Source organism: Budorcas taxicolor, chromosome 1 (genome assembly GCF_023091745.1).
Source record: "Budorcas taxicolor isolate Tak-1 chromosome 1, Takin1.1, whole genome shotgun sequence".
Classification (NCBI taxonomy): Eukaryota; Metazoa; Chordata; class Mammalia; order Artiodactyla; family Bovidae; genus Budorcas; species Budorcas taxicolor.
Window position 1 is genome coordinate 77,823,117 of NC_068910.1, and position 17,958 is coordinate 77,841,074.

Consider the following 17,958-nt stretch of genomic DNA (forward strand, 5'->3'; position numbering starts at 1 on the left):
GTGGAAAATTCTGAGAGAGATGGGAATACCAGACCACCTGACCTGCCTCTTGAGAAATCTGTATGCAGGTAAGGAAGCAGCAGCTAGAACAGGACATGGAACAACAGACTGGTTCCCAATAGGAAAAGGAGTACGTCAAGGCTGTATATTGTCACCCTGCTTATTGTACTTATATGCAGAGTACATCATGAGAAACGCTGGACTGGAAGAAACACAGGCCGGGAGACATTTCTGCCGTGAAAAATATCAATAACCTCAGATATGCAGATGACACCACCCTTATGGCAGAAAATAAAGAGGAGCTAAATAGCCTCTTGATGAAAGTGAAAGAGGAGAGTGAAAAAGCTGGCTTAAAGCTCAACATTCAGAAAATGAAGATCATGGCATCTGGTCCCATCACTTCATGGGAAATAGATGGGGAAACAGTAGAAACAGTGCCAGACTTTATTTTTCTGGGCTCCAAAGTCACTGCAGATGATGACTGCAGCAATGAAATTAAAAGACGCTTACTCCTTGGAAGAAAAGTTATGACCAACCTAGATAGTATATGCAAAAGCAGAGACATACTTTGCCGACTAAGGTCCATCTAGTCAAGGCTATGGCTTTTCCTGTGGTCATGTATGGATATGAGAGTTGGACTGTGAAGCAGGCTGAGTGCCGAAGAATTGATGCTTTTGAACTGTGGTGTTGGAGAAGACTCTTGACAGTCCCTTGGACTGCAAGGAGATCCAACCAGTCCATTCTGAAGGAGATCAACCCTGGGACTTATTTGGAAGGAATGATGCGAAAGCTGAAGCTCCAGTACTTTGGCCACCTCATGCGAAGGGTTGACTCTTTGGAAAAGACTCTGAAACTGGGAGAGATTGGGGGCAGGAGGAGAAGGGGACGACCTAGGATGTGATAGCTGTATGGCATCATGGACTCGATGAACGTGAGTCTGAGTGAACTCCGGGAGATGGTGATGAACAGGGAGGCCTGACGTGCTGTGATTCATGTGGTCGCAAAGAGTCGGACACTACTGAGCAACTGAACTGAACTGTACTTTTTTCCTTAAAATCTTTCCCTTAGACCCTTTATTCTGCTGATGCTGCTGCTAAGTCTCTTCAATAGTGCACAGCTCTTTGAGATCCTATGGAACATAGTCCACCAGGTTCCATTCTCCATGGGCTTCTCCAGGCAAGAATACTGGAGGGGATTGAATACTTCAGGGAATCTCCCCAACCCATGGACTGAAATTACATCTCTCAATCTCCTGCATAGGCATGATTCTTTACCACCAGTGCCACCTAGGAAGCCCTAGAACCTTTATGCCTTTAGTAGAACAATGGTCTCAGTTACCAGGACTCACAAACCTGAGCCCCCCATTGAAGTGATGTGAAGTCGCTCAGTAGTGTCTGACTCTTCGCGACCCCATGAACTGCAGCCTACCATGCTCCTTGGTCCGTGGGATTTTCCAAGCAAGAGTACTGGAGTGGGTTGCCATTTTGCTTAAGTGAAGATTTTAAGATGCTGCCAGCCTGTTATGCATCAAATAGGTTCTCTTTATTTGACAAATTTTCATCTTCACTTCCAAGTTTTGTTGTTTTTTTTTTAATTTGTGAAACAAGTTCCATATTTGCTTGTGACTACAAAGCATGGTGATATATAGTTTAAGAAATTTAAAGAGTTTAAGAAATTATTTACATCAACATCTCTAATAGTTTTTTTCTTTTTTCTTCCCCCCCTTTTCCTAAGAAATCTTTGAAATATAGAATGATACTTTCCTTTGGTGTTTTCCCATAATCATTCTCTATAGTAATGTGTATTTCAGAAACAGATGTTATCCTTATATTGTCTTACTCAAAATTTCACCTATAATGTCTACAAAAACAGAGGAAACATTTCTATACCTCCTCTACTCCCTGAAGCTAACAAAAAATAACTAGAATATTATAGATTAAATCCCTCAGAAAATATATAGATATGGAGATTCCCTGGTGGTTCAAATGGTAGAGAGTCTGAATCCCATGTGGGACACATGGGTTGGAGGAGAAGGAAATTAATATTATAGAAGAAATCCCTCAGAAATTATTTAGATATAGTCTCCATAAAATTAAATAAAATAATTGAATCATAGTCTCCAGAAGAGTTCAAAACATAGATATGATAAATTGAGAGAATTAAAACAACATTCAACTAAAAAGTCCACTGATAACAATCAGAAAATAAATTAAAAAATAATGTTAAATCTATTTTGACAATTATTTTCTAAAGCAACAGAAACATGAAAATACAATATTAAAAATACTCATATATATGGACGACAAGGCAGAAGTAAAAATATAGTTATGTAAGAGGGCTTTGGCATATCTCTTTATAACGCTGGAGAAAATACTGCCATATATAATGCCCCCAAAAGACAATCCTTAAACCTTCTTCAGATGGGAGGAGTATTCTGAACAACTATGATAAAACAGGTTTTCAATCAGTTCAGTCATGTCTGACTCTTTGTGACCCCATGGACTGCAGCACACCAGGCTTCCCTGTCCATCACCAACTCCCAGAGCTTACTCAAACTCATGTCCATTGAGTCCAAGATGCCATCCAACCATCTTATTCTCTGTCATCCCCTTCTCCTCCCACCTTCAATCCTTCCCAGAATCAAGGTGTTTTCCAATGAGTCAGTTCTTTGCATTAGGTGGCCAAAATATTGGAATTTCAGCTTCAGCATCAGTCCTTCCAATGAATATGCACAACTGATCTCACAAGATGATACTCTGTTAGACACAGTAGACAGTAAGAATTAAGAACTTTTCTTTAATATGGAACCACATTTTAACTGGATAACACTATTTGAGTGTCTCTCACTAACTCATGATAATAAAATTTTACTAGCTTGAACCTCAAAAGAGCTGAAATTATACAGGGCAATGGGAAAAACTCAGGCAAAGAAAATCAGCACAGCTCAGTTCAGTTCACTCAGTCAGTTATGTCCAACACTTTGAGACTTCATGGACTGCAGCATGCCAGGCTTCCTTGTTCATCACTAACTGCCAGAGCTTGCTCAAACTCAATGTCCATCGAATTTGTGATGCCACGCAGCCATCTCATCCTCTGCCATCCCCTTCTTCTCCTGCCTTCAATCTTTCCCAGCATCAGGGTCTTTTCTAAGGAGTCAGTTCTTCACATCAAGTTGCCAAAGGATTAGAATTTCAGCTTTAGCATCAGTTCTTCCAATGAATATTCAGAACTGATTTCCTTTAAAATTGACTGGTTTGATCTCCTTGCAGTCCAAGGGACTCTCAAGAGTCTTCTCCAACACCACAGTTCAAAAGCATCAATTCTTCAGTTCTCAGCTTTTTTTATGGTCTGACACTCACATCCACACATGATTATTGGAAAAATGGTAGCTTTGAATAGACGGACCTTTGTTGGCAAAGTAATGTCTCTGCTTTCTAATATGCTGTCTAGCTTAGTCATAGATTTTCTTCCAAGGAGCAAGCATGTTTTAGTTTCATGGCTGCAGTCACCAGCTGCAGTGATTTTGGAGCCCAAGAAAATAAATTCTGTCACAGTTTCCATTGTTTCCCCTTCTTTCCATGAAGTGATGGGCCCAGATGCTATGATCTTCGTTTTTTGAATGCTGAATTTTAAGCCAGTTTTTTCCAATCTCCTCTTTCACATTCATCAAGAGGCTTTTTGGTTCCTCTTTGTTTTCTACCATAAGTGTGGAGTCATCTGCATATTTGAGGTTATTGATATTTCTCCCTGCAATCTTGATTCCAGCCTGTGTTTCATCCAGTCCAGCCTTCTGCATGATATACTATATACATAAAGCTAAATAAGAAAGGGGGAAATATATAGCCTTGACACAACCCCCTCCTTATTATCTCTGAAGCTAAAGAGTCTGCCTGAAGTGTGGGAGACCTCAGTTTGATCCCTGGGTTGGGAAGATCCCCTGGAGGAGGGAATGGCAACCCACTCCAGTGGAGCCTGGCAGGCCCCTATCCATGGGGTCCCAAAGAGTCAGACATGACTGAATGACTAACACATATACTCCTCAGACAATCATTTTGCCTTTTTGTATCTCTTTTTCTTGGGGATAGTTTTTATCACTGCCTCCAATACAATGTTACAAACATATGTCCAATGTTCTTAAGGCACTCTATATATCATATCTAAGCCTTTGAATCTATTTGTCACTTTCACTGTATAATCATGAGAGACTGATTTAGGTCATACATACCTCAATGGTCTAGTGGTTTTCCCTACTTTCTTCAATTTAAGTCTGAATTTGGCAATTAGGAGTTCATGATCTGAGCCACAGTCAGCTTATGGTCTTGTTTTTGCTGACAGTATAGAGATTTTCTGTCTTTAGCGTAAAGAATATTATCAATTTGATTTCAGTATTGACTATCTGGTGATGTCCATGAGTAGATTCTTTTCCTGTGTTGTTGGAAGAGGATGTTAGCTATGACCAGTGTGTTCTCTTGGCAAAATTCTGTTAGCCTTTTCCCTGCTTTATTTTGTACTCCAAGGGCAAACTTTCCTTTTACTCCAACTATCTCTTGACTTTCTACTTTTGCATTCCAGTACCATATGATGAAAAAGACTTTTTCTTTTTTTTTGCTGTTAGTTCTAGAAATTATGACAAAACATGGTTCACCGGAGAAAGGAATGGCAAACTACTTCAGTATTCTTGCCTTGAGAGCCCTATGAAACTGAAATATGAAACTGAAATATGAACTTCCCTGGTAAATAGGTGCCCGACATGCTACTAGGGAAGAGTGGAGAAATAGCTCCAGAAAGAATGAAGAGGCTGAGCCAAAGTGAAAACAATGCCCAGTTGTGAATATGACTGGCGTTGGAGATAAAATAGAAGGTTGTAAAGAATAATATTGCATAGGAACCTGGAATGTTAGGTCTATGTATCAAGGTAAATTGAAAGTGGTCAAACGGGAGATGGCAAAAATGAACATCGTCATTTGAGGGATTAGTGAACTATAGTCAGTCTCATAGTTTAGCTTTGAAAGTCTTGAAGAATGACATAGGAAATCCTTTACATTCCTACTGAGTAAATCTAACAAACAAATAAACGAACTTGGACATAATTTAATGCAGTTCAAACCTGTGACAAAGCTATATAGCAGACAGAGAATCAAGGAGAAGTTATGCTTGCTTCTGGCCGAGAAGAAATACAGAAAGATTATAAGGCCTTAAGAAATTTCTGTTTAAACTACTTGCAAATCGAAAAGCTAAAAATTGAGGATTATATTTATTTATTTTCCTTTTCCATTTGAATTTAGTTTAACAAGCTGTAGCAAAAGAAGAAATAAATCATTAGGGAAAGCCAGATGACTAACCTAGGAAATTATCTGTTTTATTTTTTTTTTTCAAATTGAGATATAGTTGACATATAAGCTTATATTAGTTTCAAGTATACAATTCATTATTTACATTATTGCAAAAATATCATCCCTTAATTTTCTGCTATAACACAATTATGTAACTTTCATATAACAAATTAAAAATTTCCCTTTTTAGTGACCCTGTGCACAAGACATTTATAGAAACATTCTATAAATATTTCTGTAGTGAGAGTTTCATTTGCTTTGCCCAGGATTCAGTGGAGGATTTTTCATCACAGGATGGATTCCTAGGAAACTTTGATCATCTTTTTAAAAAATTAATTTATATTGGGGTATAGTTGCTTTACAATGTCATCTTAGTTTCTGCTGTATAGCAAACTGAATCAGTTATCCCTTCTCTTTCATATTTCCTTCCCATTTAGGTCCGCACAGAGCTTTGAGTAGAATTCCCTATGCTGTATAATAGGTTCTCATTACTTATCTATTTTCTATATAGTAGAGTATATATGTTATTCTCTATCTCATGATTCATCCCATTGTACATTTCTAAAAAGTTGTTCATTTTTTCTAGATTGTCCATTTTACTGTCATATAATAATTTATGGTACTCTCTTATGATCCTTTGTATTTCTGTGCTGTCAATTGTAACTTCTTTTTCATTTCTAATTTTATTGATTTGGGCCCTCTCTTTTCTTGATAAGTCTCAGGAAAGGTTTATCAGCTTTGTTTCAGTTTTTAAAGAATTGGTTTTTAGTTTTGATAATTTTAAAATTTATATGGAAACACAAATGACCCCGAAGAGCCAAAACAGTTTTTAGAAAGAAGAACACAGCAGGAGCAATGACTCTCCCTGATCTCAGACTATACTCCAAAGCTACAATCACCAAAAAAATATAGCACTGACATATAGATAAATGGGACAGGATAGCCCAGAAATAAACCCACATTCTGGTCCATTAATCTATAACAAAAGAGGCAAGAATATACAATAGAGAACAGACAGTGTTCAATAAGTGGTGCTAGGAAAACTGGACAGCTACATTCAAAAGAATTAAATGAGAATATTCTCTAACAATATACACAAAAATAAATGCAAGTGGATTAAAAACCTGCATGTAAATTTGGATACAATAAAACTCTTAGAGGAAAACATAGGCAGATAGTCTCTGAATTCAATCAGAACAATATTGTTTGGATCTGTCTCCTAAAGTAAATTTTGAGGTTTCCCTGATAGCTCAGTTGGTAAAGAATCTGCCTGCAGTGGAGGAGACCCCAGTTCAATTCCTGGATCAGGAAATTCCCCTGGAGAAGGGACGGGCTACCCACTCCAGTATTCTTGGGCTTCCCTGGTCACTCAGTTGGTAAAGAATCTGCCTGCAGTATGGCAGACCTGTGTTCAATCCCTGGTTTGGGAAGATGCCCTGGAGGAGGGCATGGCAACCACTCTAGTATACATGCTTGGAGATCCTCGATGGACTGAGGAGCCTGGGGGCTACAGCCCACGGGATTGCAAAGAGTCGGACATGACTGAGCAACTTTCACTTATTAATATTCTAAACATATTCTGTAACGTAATCAAGGTAAGATGGTGATATAAGAAGAATATTTATAAATTGATCTTTAGCCACAGAAATATGTAGTTTCCTTTCATGTTGCATTATTGTAAGTTCCGATATAAATAATTAAACAGTATTACTATTCCTTGACCAGAGTAATAGGAAGTATATATATTTTTTATCTTAAAGATAATAATCCTACAATTTTCATTTTGTGTATTCCTACCATTTTTCTATGGAAATGGATCTATTTTTATACTTGAATAATCATTTTCTATCTTATGAATATTTACAGAAACAATATTTGTGATTATAAATTCATTAGATGGCTGTAGATTACACTACATTTGTACAATGGACATAAATTTTAAGAATATATAAATATTTTTTAAAATTACCATCATTATTTTTCCCCTATTTGTTTTCAGTTCAGTTCAGTTCAGTTCAGTCTCTCAGTCGTGTCCGACTCTTTGTGACCCCATGAATTGCAGCACACCAGGCCTCACCTATATTTAAAGATTTACATGTATGTTAAAAATTATTTTATTCCTTTGCTCTAACTCTATTTAGTTTCAGGAATATTTTTATAAACTGTACTAAAATCCAAACTGTGATTTCAAAGTTATCATCCATTCATTCTTTTTAACTCATATTAATAAAATGCTTTGTATAGGTGTGTGTGTGTGTGTGTGTGTGTGTGTGTGTATGTGTGTGTGTGTTTGAGACAGATTCTCTTCATCGTTTTTCTAGTATTTTTCTAGTAATTGGCACTTTCTGTCAAAGCAACCTACTGAGCAAAGTGCTCAAACTTGAAGAGGCTTCTTTAAAGCATTTCCAAGAAGTTCAGTCATCATAAGCAATCTGCAGAATTCAGCAAGAGTGTGTGAGAGAATATAAAACACATCAGCTTGCTGCTAAGTAGAATGTGCATGAAGAGAACACCTGTGGCTAACTGCAATTATTTTTTCTCTCTCTCCTTTTTACTGCCTAATAATTAGGTATTTTTTAAAATATTATTTTCCCCTGGCACATACATGACGCTTAGAAAACAATAGTGAAAACAAATCACAGATAAGAGTGTATCAAAATAATAAATTGTTCTTATTTTGTATTTCATTTTTCCATTGTCTTTAATAGGGTTTCTTTTACACTGACTTCTTGAATTATGGGACGTTTTTCAGTGCAACCTGTGGTTGTGAATATAAACAGCAACTGACGGAAATGAACTGTCTCTTCTAATCGTTCTGACATGGTCAACTAACAGTGTTATGATAGAAGAAAGATCTATTGCAATAAATAAGAAGGAAGGAAGGAAGAGAGGGAGTGAGGAAGGGAAAGAGGGGAAGGAAAGAAAAAACAAGAAGAGAAATAAATTTCAAAGTAATCAGATATATTCATAACCTGCTTCCTGACAACTTTACTGACAACCATCAAATTATTTCGGAGCAACAAGAATTTGAGTATTGAGATACTTGCCTTGTGGCATCACTACAAAAATGCAGTCTAGCAAGTCCAAGCTCAATGGGTCTCCTTCATCCTGCCCTTTCTCACCTGCCAGCTTTAAAAGAAAATCTGAATCCAATCTAACTTATAATTTACATTGTTAGTATTGGAGGAAAATTAAATTTATTTGTTCATTATAATATTCCTTTTTAAAGACTTTCTAAACCTCTATAAATAAAAATAATTTGGAAAATATTATAGTATAAAACTGTAATTATAAATTAATTTTAAAAACATGTATTGAAATGATACAATGCACCTCAATGTTCATAGCAGCACTATTTACAATAGCCATGAAATGGAAACAAATGCCTATCAACAGATGATTGGCTTAAGAAGCCAGATTTGCCAGAATTTTTTTCAAGCAGGAAACTGATAAAATGTATTAACTTTATGATGCCTTTTTGTGAGTGTTGATCATTTTCTTTTATTTGGAAATATTAATTTATATCAAAATAAATAAAAATACCTTAATGGAAAAAGACTCTTTGACAGTCCCTGATAATTTTCTTAAGAATGTACTTACACTTTTCAGTTTGGGTTTAATAGTAATTGCTTTATGGTTTTATTCCCCAAAACTCACATAATTGTAATCAGTGCTTAAACAACTTCTCATTACCTACACAGTGACTGACTTCACCTATGTCACCATGACTTTTCACTTGAATTGTGGCAATAGTCCCTAAAACTTCTCTCTGCTGTCACTTTTTGCCTCTCCACCATTTTTTTCTCAATAATGCAACCAAGGCAATTCATGCAAAGCATAATGCATCATGTCACCTCAGTACTCATAAATTCCAGTGGTTCTGGACCTTATCAAGAAAGAAATAAAGTTTTATAAATACCATTAAAAGACTGTATGTTGTGGTCCCCAAATGCCATTCCTAAAATACACACTTTATACATGTTTCAGATTATACTTTACTACTCTCTCCCTTTCTCCTTTTATTCTCTGCTACATTAGCTGTCTTGAAGTTCAACAATAATATACTTGTTTCAATCTCATGGTACTTACACATGTTGTATTCTTTGCCCAACATTCTATTCATTCAGTTAACTCTATCACATTCTTGCTTCATTTCTCCACTACAGGTCACTTATTAGTCACCTATTTGTGAAAGCTACACCGACCACCATATAAAATGCTCCTCTCAACCAGGCATTGGCAGTCAATATCTCCCCACCTCCTTGTCTTTCATTTTCTTCATAACATTTATTGTCATAATGCTTGTTACAAATTCATTTGTTTATCCATTTATTGCTAGTCTAACACAAATAGAGTATGGAAGGGATATACAGAGAACTCTTAAGGAAATCAACCCTGAATATTCAGTGGAGGGACTGATGCTGAAGCTTAAGCTCCAATACTTTGGCCAACTGATGCTAAGAGCTGACTCACTGGAAAAGACCTTGATACTGGGAAAGATGGAAGGCAAAAAATAAGGGGATGGAAGAAGATGAGATGGCTAGAAAGCATCACTGATTCAATGGACATAAATTTGAGCAAACTCCTGAAGATTTTGAAGGACAGGGAAATCCAGCGTGCTGCAGTCCAAGCGGTCGCAGAGTCCAATATGACTTAGTGACTGAACCACAGCAAGGGATAAACAATACATGTTTGCTGGACAAACTGATAAATTAATGCAAGAAAAGGAGGAGCTTTTTTCAATATCAGAGGCAGGCAATCTGAAAGCCTCAGGCTAAAACCAGTCTATCACCTGTTTTTATAAACAAACTCTTATTAGAACACAGTCATGTATAATTTTTCACACAAGGTTTATGGCATCTTTTATATGACAACAGAACTGAGTGGTTGGGACAGAGAATGTGATATTAGCAAATACAAAAATATCACTACTTCTCTCTTTACAGAAAAAAGTTTCTTAAACATTACATTTATAAATGATTTCCATTCTCAACCATGTTTTTTCAAATAGGTAGAAGTACCTATTATTATAGCATTCAATATTGTAATCATTAAACTGAAGTCAGATTTTAGTAACTTGTGGGAACCAAGATTTATACTGGATCAGAGAATGTAGTTTTGTCATCAAAAATTTCACATGAAGAATTTTGACTATGTAGAAGGAAGCTTAAAATTTTTGAGTTGTTCCCTAGGAAGTTTCCGTAAGAAAATCTGAAAAGAATGAAACAAAATCCCACCAGGATTTTGATTTATTCAAAGGAGATAGAGATCATGGGCAAATAAAAAGAAGGCAACTTGGATGCAGGGAATGACACTTCAGAGATATATCATTTTATCTTTCAGAACTTATGTGGAGAACTTTTAATGTTTAGTTCCACTAAACAATTAAATATTTAATGACAAAGAGCTCTAATTGGTAGAAAATGTTCTTAATGATTTGCCGGGGTCCAGCCCCAGTGGATCCAGGGTGATTCGAAGGTGGGGATGGAGTCGGCGTCCCTGGAAAAATACTTATTTAATTACAGATAGAGAGGGATTAGAAATAGATAGTGTAGTAGGAAAATTAGTGGAGAAAAAGAGGCTGAATAATTTGGTTTATGTGGAATAGCATCCATGCTCCAGATGGGAATTCAGCCAGAGAAATGGGGAGCAAGAAAGAAGCGATGTGGGATATCAGTCTTTCTGAAGACTGATTCGATTTCTTTATTTTGGGGTTTGCTTATCTACCTTTTGTTACACATAGGAGTGAATACGGGGTCAGCAGTCCTGACCTTTATCAAAATCAGGTGTTTCACATAAAAAGGTCTTAGGGATTTTACATCATATTCTGGCCATGAGTGAGACCTGCTGACATTTTATGATCCTTTCTTTCTGATAACCAAAAAACTTATTTCTTCCAAGGGTGTTTTTTTCTTAAACCAGGCTCCACCCTCCAAATAAAGTTCCATTCTTATAGGGTGAGGGTGTAGTGAGTTACAATCAAGAAAGGAATTTATTTAACCCAAGGTTAACATGATTACTCTTAAAGGTTAATACTTATTTCTCCTATATGCTTAAAGGTTAATACTTATTTCTCCTATATGCTAGTTATATTCATTATAAGGGCAGGGAATATGGAGGTTTAGCAGCAAACATCAGCCCAACAAATGAAAATCCTTTCACCAATGTTCCCCTTAAGATTTATTTAGTCTTAAGATAGTGATAAAGTTACATTTTTACATAGTAAGGACACAGTGACTTGTAACAAAGTACAGTGATCTATTACAAAAGAGAAAATTCATTAACTCAAAAAGTCTAGTATTGCTAACTTTAAAACTACTATATTTCCTTTTCGATATTCCAAATACATTGATTAATATATTCCCAGGTGCCTAATGATATGGAGGCCTGGTGGCAATCATTGACTCAACAATGAGAAAAGCCTTATGCTAATTAAGACTTTCAAAATACTCCAAAACTCTCTGTGCTGTTTATGGTTGAGAGGTAGTAAACAATCATGTGCGTAGTGGCAGGAGTATGGATAATCCTGTCACACATGCTAGTCTGTCAGCAGAGAGGTTTGACCTAAGACACCCTTGTCACACCCAGGGCAGGGAATTAGCAGCAATTATTGGCACAACAAATGAAAAACCCTTCACCAATATAGTTCCTAACCAACCCACTATATTAATAATTTCTAACTTCCCGAAAGAATTTGCCTTTAGTAAGTCTAAAACATCTTGTGCCTCTCAGGTTGGGAGGCTGTAAACAATTACATGTGGCCGGACAAACCTATACAGGCGGGCTAGATAACCTTCAGAGGAGTCCTTAAGCTGAAACACTCTTGTCACACCCAGGAATTTCTATTGCCTTGGAGCTGCAAGTTAACTCCTTCTCTGAGAAAAACAGTTATGGGGGAGAGCATAAAACAGACTCTGGTCTTGGGGTAGATGCTCGGGAACAGGGGGTTTCCTGAGGCTTGATCACGTCTTTGTGTATGCCAAGCCTCCTTCCTCATGACCTTTGCCATGGGCGGAGTTCCTCACGCTGGCCCCCGGCAATGATTGTTTCTTAATCAGTTAGTAATTGCATGAAAAAGTCATACAATAGCAAGTTAATGAGCAATAAAAACTACTCTGCAAAAAACGACATATTATTTTCACAGAATGTATGTTGTAGCCACCCTCATTTTCCCCTTTGGTTTTGAAACCTTAGTAGAAAAAAGAACACTAAATATAGGTTGATGATTTGTAATATTTTTCTAAATCTGTTCAATTATTTGATTGTCAAATCAGGTATTCTCTAAGACTTCTGTTCTCATATGTAGAATATAATTAGCTGTTTATTTCTCCAGTTGCCTGGAAAGGAAATAACATGATCAATGAAATAGATTGAGGATCCTAGATGGAAATTGGATTGAGTAGTCAACTTTCATTTCAGTTCAGTTCAGTCGCTCAGTCGTGTCCGACTCTTTGCGACCCCATGAATCGCAGCACGCCAGGCCTCCCTGTCCATCACCAACTCCTGGAGTTCACTCAGACTCACGTCCATCGAGTACGTGATGCCATACAGCCATCTCATCCTCGGTCGTCCCCTTCTCCTCCTGCCCCCAATCTCTCCCAGCATCAGAGTCTTTTCCAATGAGTCAACTCTTCACATGAGGTGGCCAAAGTACTGGAGCTTCAGATTTAGTATCATTCCTTCCAAATAAATCTCCTTCAGAATGGACTGGTTGGATCTCCTTGGAGTCCAAGGGACCTTCAAGAGTCTTCTCCAACACCACAGTTCAAACGCGCCAATTCTTCGGTGCTCAGCCTTCTTCACAGTCCAACTCTCACATCCATACATGACCACAGGAAAAACCATAGCCTTGACTAGACGGACCTCAGTCGGCAAAGTAATGTCTCTGCTTTTGAATATACTATCTAGGTTGGTCATAACTTTTCTTCCAAGGAGTAAGCGTCTTTTAATTTTATGGCTGCAGTCACCATCTGCAGTGATTTTGGAGCCCCCAAAAATAAAGTCTGACACTGTTTCTACTGTTTCCCCATCTATTTTCCATGAAGTGATGGGACCAGATGCCATAATCTTAGTTTTCTGAATGTTGAGCTTTAAGCCAACTTTCTGACTCTCTTTCACTTTCATCAAGAGGCTTTTTAGCTCCTCTTCACTTTCTGCCATAAGGGTGGTGTCATCTGCATATCTGAGGTTATTGATATTTCTCCCAACAATCTTGATTCCAGCTTGTTTCTTGCAGTCTAGCGTTTCTCATGATGGACTCTGCATATAAGTTAAATAAACAAGGTGACAATATACAGCCTTGACGTACTCCTTTTTCTGTTTGGAACCAGTCTGTTGTTCCATGTCCAATTCTAACTGTTGCTTCCTGACCTGCATACAGATTTCTCAAGAGGCAGGTAAGGTGGTCTGGTATTCCCATCTCTTTCAGAATTTTCCACAGTTTATTGTGATCCACACATAACTCTTAGAAAATCTATGCTATTGTTAAACAAGTTTGCTTAACAAAAGAAGAGCACAATAAAACCATGTTTATTTCAAACTTGATGGTTTTCAATTTTGTGAAAATTCAGTCAAATTAATTTTTTGAATTTTCAGTTTAACAGTTTATTATAAGTTGAATATGCTTGTATCTACTATGTGGATTAAGGAATATATTTTCCCAGCCACTTCCCAAAATGCAAAATGAAAATTTAAATTTTCAGTCAAATGAATTATTATACATTAAATATGTTTGTATCTACTGTGTGGATTAAGGAATATAATTTTTGTAGCCATTTGTGAAGACTCTCTTGGTGCTCCAAATCAATTATAGTTTCCTTTGTCCCTCTAATAGTTAATAATTATCCTAATATTTATAGCAGTCAATTCCTTGAATGTCTTTATGGTTTATCAAGACACCATACTTTAGCTTACTGTATTATTTACTCTCTACCCTTTTATCTTTTCTTCATAATTTCTCTATTTTAGAATCTGTGAAATTTGACTTAGAATGTTTCCAAGAATCTGAATTAGGTTACTGCAAATCACAGTGCAACTTAACATGTGTGAGACAAACACTGGATAAGGTCTTTAAATAATAACAAACTTTTTCCTAAGAGGCACTGGAGAAGGAAATGGCAACCCACTCCAAAATGCTTGCCTGGAAAATCCCATAAACAGAGGAGCCTGAAGGGCTGCAGTCCAAGGGGTCGCAAAAGAGTCGGACAAGACTTAGCAACTAAGCAACAACAACAATAGGAGGCACAGAATATTTGCTTTCTGGGTTTCACTTTTTGTTGTTGCTGTTGCAGCCATTTATGCCCAATTTTTCATTTCCTCTTCCACTGGAGGTTAAAAAATGCTTATAATATAATTCTAGCATTTTATTTAACTCTCAACTGAAATAATTTTGCAAAGTATTGTTACCTCTCATCTACTGTTGGTTACCCACTGGTACAGTTTGTATAGGAAAGGTGAGGCAATCACCTGGTTATTTTTCTATTTACTCAGTTTTAAAAAATTAACACTTCCAACATTCTGGGAGGTGGGTCATAGAAGATCCTGCTGGGATTTATGTCAGAGAATGTTTATACTAGGCTCTCCTCTAGGAGTTTTATAGTTTCTAGTCTTACATTTAGATCTTTAATCCATTTTGAGTTTATTTTCGTGTATGGTGTTAGAAAGTGTTCCAGTTTCATTCTTTTACAAGTGGTTGACCAGTTTTCCCAGCACCACTTGTTAAAGGGATTGTCTTTTCTCCATTGTATATCCTTGCCTCTTTTGGCAAAGATAAGGTGTCCATATGTGTGTGGATTTATCTCTGGGCTTTCTATTTTGTTCCATTGATCTATATCTCTGTCTTTGTGCCAGTACCATACTGTCTTGATGACTGTGGCTTTGTAGTAGAGCCGGAAGTCAGGCAGGTTGATTCCTCCAGTTCCATTCTTCTTTCTCAAGATTGCTTTGGCTATTTTATACTTTTTGTATTTCCATACAAATTGTGAAATAATTTGTTCTAGCTCTGTGAAAAATGCCATTGGTAGCTTGATAGGGATTCCATTGAATCTATAGATTGCTTTGGGTAGTACACTCATTTTCACTATACTGATTCTTCCAATCCATGAAAATGATATATGTCTCCATCCGGGAGAAAATAATAGCAAATGAAGCAACAGACAAACAACTAATCTCAAAAATATGCAAGCAACTCCTGCAGCTCAATTCCAGAAAAAATAAATGACTCAATCAAAAAATGGGCAAAAGAACTAAACAGACATTTCTCCAAAGAAAATATACAGATGGCTAACAAACACATGAAAACATGCTCAGCATCACTCATTATCAGAGAAATGCAGATCAAAACCACAATGAGTTACCATTTCACACCAGTCAGAATGGCTGCTATCCAAAAGTCTACAAGCAATAAATGCTGGAGAGGGTGTGGAGAAAAGGGAACCCTCCTACACTGTTGGTGGGAATGCAAACTAGTACAGCCACTATGGAGAACAGTATGGAGATTCCTTTAAAAACTGGAAATAGAACTGCCTTATGACCCAGCAACCCCACTGCTGGGCATACACACTAAGGAAACCAGAATTGAAAGAGACATGTGTACCCCAATGTTCATCGCAGCACTGTTTATAATAGCCAGGACATGCAAGCAACCTAAATGTCCATCAGCAGATGAATGGATAAGAAAGCTGTGGTACATATATACAATGGAGTATTACTCAGCCATTAAAAAGAATTCATTTGAATCAGTTCTAATGAGGTGGATGAAACTGGAGCCTATTATACTGAGTGAAGTAAGCCAGAAAGGAAAACACCAATACAGTATACTAACACATACATATGGAATTTACAAAGATGGTAATGATAGCCCTGTATGCGAGACAGCAAAAGAGACACAGAAGTATAAATTAGTCTTTTGGACTCTGTGGAATAGGGAGAAGGTGAGATGATTTTGGAGAATTGCATTGAAAAATGTATAATATCATATATGAAACGAATCGCCAGTCCAGATTCAATGCATGGTACAGGACGCTTGGGGCTGGTGCACTAGAATGACCCAGAGGGATGGTACGGGGAGGGAGATGGAAGGGGGGGTCTGGATGGGGAACACGTGTACACCTGTGGCAGATTCATATTGATGTATGGCAAAAACAATACAATATTTTAAAGTTATTAGCCTCCAATTAAAATAAATAAATTATTTTAAAAATATAAATAAAAAATTAACACTTATTTATGATGAGTTTTAATCCATTGCAACTCTTCAGTTCTGTTCAGTTCAGTTGCTCAGTCACGTCCAACTCTTTGAGACCCCATGAATTGCAGCACACCAGGCCTCCCTGTCCATCACCAACTCCCGGAGTTCACTCAATCTCACGTCCATCAAGTCGGTGATGCCATCCAGCCATCTCATCCCAGGTTGTCCCCTTCTCCTCCTGCCCCCAATCCCTCCCAGCATCAGAGTCTTTTCCAATGAGTCAACTCTTCGTATGAGGTGGCCAAAATACTGGAGTTTCAGCTTTAGCATCATTTCTTCAAAAGAAATTCCAGGGCTGATTCCTTTAGAATGGACTGGTTGGATCTCCTTGCAGTCCAAGGGCCTCTCAAGAGTCTTCTCCAATACCACAGTTCAAAAGCATCAATTCTTCAGTGCTCAGCTTTCTTCACAGTCCAACTCTCACATTCATACATGACTACTGGAAAAACCATAGCCTTGACTAGACGGATCTTAGTCGGCAAAGTAATGCCTCTGCTTTTGAATATGCTATCTAGGTTGATCATAACTTTCCTTCCAAGGAGTAAGTGCCTTTTAATTTCATGGCTGCAATCACCATCTGCCATGATTTTGGAGTCTAAAAAAATAAAGTCTGGCACTGTTTCCACTGTTTCCCCATCTATTTCCCATCAAATGATGGGACCAGATGCCATGATTTTAGTTTTCTGAATTGTTGAGTTTTAAGCCAAGTTTTTCACTCTCCTCTTTCACTTTCATCAAGAGGCTTTTAGCCATATTAAATCCTAAATTGTCCCATCTTGAATTGACAAGTGGAAGCCTCAGCAGTTTGGATCTTGGATCCTCAGGACCTGACCCTAGTGGTCCTTAACAGCCATCTTGCTCTCTGATAACTCAGAATAGTCCATGCTCATCTTGTATATTTTCTTTCTTAGACATAGTCTCACCTTTCTCTCCAAGAAACCCATTTTTGTTTTAATTAGACAGTACTACAGTAAGAATCAATCAGTTTCTCTAAGCCTTCTCATAGGATTTAGGATGAGTAGATATATATAATGTTATACACATAAAACGTCTTGTGAGACATACTAATGCTTCCATTCCAATCAAAAATTATGGAAATTTTATATGATTTCATCTACACCACTTTCGTGTTACATTTCATACACACTGATAATTCTGGTTTTCAATGCCATGAGAGATGACAGAGTGAGAATTATCCCGTTTATGTACATGCATTATTTTCATCATAGTGAATTTCAATATTTCACATGATAGCTGCCTCCAAATATCAACACTGATACTCCCATCTCCACCTGTGATTACTAGCAAGCAATTTGTTATTGGTGGTGGTTTGTTTTTCATTTTCTCTATTCTCTAATTTTTATCATTTGTCTTTCT